This window comes from Diaphorina citri, unplaced genomic scaffold (assembly GCF_000475195.1).
Source record: "Diaphorina citri unplaced genomic scaffold, Diaci psyllid genome assembly version 1.1 scaffold4240, whole genome shotgun sequence".
Taxonomy (NCBI): Eukaryota; Metazoa; Arthropoda; class Insecta; order Hemiptera; family Psyllidae; genus Diaphorina; species Diaphorina citri.
The window spans coordinates 6,285-11,986 of NW_007381639.1; the positions used below are offsets into that span (position 1 = coordinate 6,285).

The 5,702-nt window shown below is 41.3% G+C and overlaps 1 long non-coding RNA gene across 1 annotated transcript; it reads left to right on the forward strand.

The window, feature by feature from the left end:
* The first annotated feature begins 2,078 nt into the window (after positions 1–2,078).
* On the forward strand, positions 2,079–3,086 carry LOC113472184. Its single transcript, XR_003394609.1, has 2 exons — positions 2,079–2,297; positions 3,046–3,086. It is a non-coding gene; the product is annotated as an uncharacterized LOC113472184 (long non-coding RNA).
* Positions 3,087–5,702: the final 2,616 nt, after the last annotated feature.

Consider the following 5,702-nt stretch of genomic DNA (forward strand, 5'->3'; position numbering starts at 1 on the left):
CTTGGGACTTTCCAAAGATATTTCTGTATATTCTCTACTGAATGAAAGTAAAGCTAAAGAACTTAAGGTTAAGTGTGATGCAAAAGCTGTCAATAAGATCCTTTTAAAAACGTTAAACAAAGGTTTAAATCATATTTCTATGTCTGAGCTTGCTTTAGTTCATGAAGCCCTCTGTGGAGCAACTCTGAAATATATTTCCAGAAAACCTTGCTAGACTGCAAGAGTAGGGTCGTGGTTATGTACCGCGTTGGGTTAGGTTCGGACTGTTTGGGATAGGATATTGTTTCTAAAGTTTGACATGGGAGCTAAGTTATAAGTTACCACTCCCATGCCAAACTGTAGAAACAATACCCTAAAGCCAGTAAAGAGACTTTTTACTTTTTAGTCCTTAGCTTTCAATCCAAGGGTTCAGTCCCAGCCTAAGTATGGAATTTTATCCTCAATCCTGCTGGAGTAAAGGGACTAATACATCGAAGAAAATCTACGAAAGAGAAAAAGAAAATCTCAAAGCATTGATTTTACAAGAACAAGAAAAAAATGAAGAACTATCAAACAAAATGGAATTACTTGTTGAAAAGCTTATGCTAAAAAAGCAATTTGTCCGAGAACAAAAAATTAAAAACCATCAGTTGATAAAACTGCTTGCCAAAGTGGGTATCAATGGTGATGGCTACCAAACATCTTTGTTGGGAGATGTTGCTCAGGGAAACTACTGTAGCTCCAAGAGCTCTAACAGTATTACTACTTCTTCTCAATCGGATCAAGAATAAAACATTTCAAGAATAAGCTGTTCTGTATTAGGTAGTCGACGAAAATTTTTGGCATCAATAAAGTTTTTTTTGTTCTTTCATAATTTCCTATTGTTTTCTCTACAAAACGGGTGACATATTTGCTACCATAATTATTAAAGGGTTAATGAATCCTCCCTCACACGATCCCTGGTCTAGAAATCTAAGGATAGCCAGCCTCAAAACTGCTTGCCAAAGTGGGTATCAATGGTGATGACTACCAAACATCTTTGTTGGGAGATGTTGCTCAGGGAAACTACTCTAGCTCCAAGAGCTCTAACAGTATTACTACTTCTTCCCAATCGGATCAAGAATAAAACATTTCAAGAATAAGCTGTTCTGTATATAAGGTAGTCGACGAAAATTTTTGGCATCAATAAAGTTTCTTTTGTTCTTTCATAATTTCCTATTGTTTTCTCTACAAAACGAGTGACATATTTGCTACCATAATTATTAAAGGGTTAATGAATCCTCCCTCACACGATCCCTGGTCTAGAAATCTAAGGATAGCCAGCCTAGTTGCGAGTTTTCAAAACCCAACTCACTTGTGAATGGAGCGGGGATTTTTTCTATTTCCCACGGGAAAATGAAGGGAAATTTTGTTTTTCCCCCCGTCCGGCCCACTTAGCTGTGGGTTGACGGGCCTGCCTTCTAAGCGAGTAAGCGCTAGGTCGCGGGTTCGATTCCCGCCCGGGGCAGAATTTATCCTAAAATACATATAATTATAAGGTTTGTCCGGCTGGCTTTCTCCTATCCTGTCTTCCTTCTCTCTTCCATTTCGCGACATCTCATCTGCAGTTACAGTTCCTACTATCAAATCTCTTGAAAAAAAAAATCATTAGATAAGTAGGTAACTATAACTATGTACTGACTACTCTCAATACCTACTGATGTCATCTTCTTCTTCCCCCATGTCTATTCCCTTGTATTTACATGGAATCCCTTGATAATTTAATTAGGTAAATTGAAAAATTGATTTAGGCATTTAGATCAATGGTAATTTTATTAAAGAGGACGTAGGTATATCTAGACATTTCTATAGGGTATTGGGGTTCAAGATAACAAAGAGAGTAACCTGTTTTTTTGTTGGGTGTTAATAATTTTTACTAACGATGTCCTACGATGGCCCTGTTCATAACCACGGCCTGAGAGTCGAGTAGGCGAGCGAGTCGCTGATATTCGGGTTTTCGTTCGGAAACTCTCGGCATACGCGTATACCACTATACCCCTCCCCAGAGAGAAGGAGGACAGGATATAAGAAAGCCAGCCGTTCTGAGAACAAACCTTATCTGTTTAGGATAAAGTTCGTCTGAGGGGCCGTAGACTTTGGTCAACAAATACCATTTTGGTCTCCTTTCAAAGTATATTCTTTCTTTTTTCCCCCAGACTGATGCGGATTCAGCTATATGTAATCGTGTCCTGGCAAGAGATGGCTATTCAGCAATAGAAACTCTGGTGACTTACTATCAGATGGAGCCACGCTGGTCCATACGACAAGTGCTACTCGAGGTAAGAATGGGTTGGGTGGTAAAGAGTGTGTTCAAGTTGTATTTTAGATTAGACTTCGTTACTGCTCAGCTCTCACAGACCGCAAAGGTCCTTGGCTTCTTCAACTAGTCTAGACTCTAGACTTTGATGCATATTGGATTGTACTCTTACCTTATAAAGAAATTTAACGTCCCCTAGCTGACTGTGCGACTATAAAAATAGGGAGAAGAACAACTAACCCTAACCAGCCTAGCTAACTGATGGTTTCAAAGGGTTCTCTCTGCTTTTAAAGAATAAGCACAAGTCCTCACGATGCGATGGTTTCACAGATCACAAAGGTTCTTTGCTTCTTCAACTAGCCTAGACTCTAGACTTTGATGCATATTGGATTGTGCTCTTACCTTATAAAGAGATTTAACGCCCCCTAGTTGGCTGTGCGACTATAAAAAGAGGGAGAAGAACAGCTAACCCTAACCAGCCTAGCTAACTGATGGTTTCAAAGGGTTCTCTCTGCTTTTAAAGAATAAGCACAAGTCCTCACGATGCGATGGTTGACTGCGGCTCAGGACGAGCTAAATAAACATGGCTAGAGACCATCACCCCGGTGCGGTGTATGTCACAAAAAAAAGACATCCTTTCTTCATTCTGTCATCACCATTCGGCTACATCTGAAGCCGCTACAACTACAACATAGGGTAGGAGAAAGCCAGCCGTTCTAAGAACGAACCTTATCAGCCTAGCCCCTAATTCCCTTTTGTTCTCTCACCAGGTGTTCGTGTTGAGTTGCGGACTACATCCACTCATCATCACTGCACTCCTCAACTCGACATCCTTTCTTCATTCTGTCATCACCATTCGGCTACATCAGAAGCCGCTACAACTACAACATAGGAAAGGAGAAAGCCAGCCGTTCTAAGAACGAACCTTATCAGCCTAGCCCCTAATTTTGTTCTCTCACCCGGTGTTCGTGTTGAGTTGCGGACTACATCCACTCATCATCACTGCACTCCTCAACTCAGTACTCCCCCAGGAGTTGGGTAGAGATATCCGCACTTCCTATGCCGCAAATTGCCCCTAATATCCGTGCTTCCTATGCCCGCAAATAGCCCCTAATATCCGCACTTCCTATGCCGCAAATAGCCCCTAATTCCCTTTTGTTCTCTCACCAGGTGTTCGTGTTGAGTTGCGGACTACATCCACTCATCATCACTGCACTCCTCAACTCAGTACTCCCCCAGGAGTTGGGTAGAGATATCCGCACTTCCTATGCCGCAAATTGCCCCTAATATCCGCCTGTAAAGAATGCAGTCACAAAAGCCTGTAAATAATGCAGATTTCTTTTATTTTTCCGAGTCTGTGTTGGAAGACTGGGAAAAGTGGTTTTCTGTTGAGAATATCCATGCTCTTGACGTGACTAAACCAAATGCAACACAGTTAAAAGATAGACCTCACTTTGTTCGGTTGTGTTAAAGAGAATGGTTGTGTTGACCTTTTTTTTAAAAAATAGCAGCATCATTGAAAAGAGAATGGTTGTGTTGACCTTTTTTTTTTTAAATAGCATCATTGAATTCCTTGTTGAAAAGTACATCATACTGCATTTAATTACCAGTGTCAGAAAAAAAAAAAAATAGCATCATTGAATTCCTTGTTGAAAAGTACATCATACTGCATTTAATTACCAGTGTCAGAAAAAAAAAAAAAAAAAAAATCCATTAGTCTCTAAATGTGCGTAGGGCCTTAGACTTCACTTTGTGTAGGGCTCCTAAGAGGACCATAATTCCAATGAGTGCATACTTGCTTGTTACAAATTTAATGTCGTTCCCCACTTAAGTAATACACATGGATAAATCAAATCAAATGTTTATTAATTTGGTGCATTTCAATATTATTTGTTGAAGTTCAGTCCGTTTGCCGGATGATATTCCGCCAGCATTCCATTGTAGGACAGTTAAGATGTTAGAACACAAGGCAGTCCCCACCCGGAGATGCGAAGGGACTATTTTGACTCCAGATGATTTTACTATGGGACGGACATTGTTATACACTGGTCAATAGAAAATTTTATGACTTACGGCTATGCCTCAGTTGTGTTCATTCTTCATTATCAATCTCGTGTTTCAGATCAGCTAGGCGCGGACTTCATCTGTTTCATTCTGGACGGGATCGAGAAGATTGAAACAGACGAGGAGGAAACAGTGTCCGATCTGTTTCTTTCCTTTCTCCTCGCGTACAACCTTCAGTTTGACCCCACGGGGTCCGGCACTAGTAATGTGGTACTGGAATGTCTACAGGATTGTTTCTTTCCTTTCTCCTCGCGTACAACCTTCAGTTTGACCCCACGGGGTCCGGCACTAGTAATGTGGTACTGGAATGTCTACAGGATAGATCCCAAGCCAATGTGTTCACGAGCAAGTTGTTACGGATGTTTAATAGAGAAGGTAAGGTTCTACAAGCTCTAGGTCGCAGGTTCAATTCCCCACAAGGCGTACTTTATCTTCTTCTTTTTCTTCGCCTTCTCTTTTTCAGACATGGTCGGCTTGTTTCGTCAGCCTCTCAATCAGCCCTAACTAGGGTGATTGCTTTGGACTGACATTTGGTTTTGGCTACAAAATTTTAGGATTGGATGCCACTCAACCTTTGCTATTTCTTTAGCAAGGGAAATTCAGGCTGGTATGCTCCCTGTTTTAAGTCCCCCAGCCAGACTAGGCTGGTCTGCTGTTTCTTTCCTTTCTCCTCGCATACAACCTTCAGTTTGACCCCACGGGGTCCGGCACTAGTAATGTGGTACTGGAATGTCTACAGGATAGATCCCAAGCCAATGTGTTCACGAGCAAGTTGTTACAGATGTTTAATAGAGAAGGTAAGGTTCTACAAGCTCTAGGTCGTAGGTTCGATTCCCCACAAGGCGTACTTTATCTTCTTCTTTTTCTTCGCCTTCTCTTTTTCAGACATAGTCGGCTTTTTTCGTTAGCCTCTCAATCAGCCCTAACTAGGGTGATTGCTTTGGGCTGACATTTGGTTTTGGCTACAAAATTTTAGGATTGGATGCCCTTCGCACTCAACCTTTGCTATTTCTTTAGCAAGGGAAATTCAGGCTGGTATGCTCCCTGTTTTAAGACCCCCAGCCAGACTAGGCTGGTCTGCTCCCTGTTTAACGTCCCCCAGACAGACACTGGCCCATAATAACTATCGATGGGAAAAAGTTTTTTTTTTTTTCCTTCTTCCTCTTCTTTTTTAATACTTCCTATTATCTATTTACAGAGGATCCCGTACGTCTATTCCCTCACGAACCCGCACCTATGCATTCCGTGCTGAAAATGATGATAGACCTATTCGATAATCCTCACACGGCTTCCCTGTTCTATACCAATGATGTTAAGGTGGTCATCGATATTCTAGTCCGGATGATAAACGATATTTCCTCAG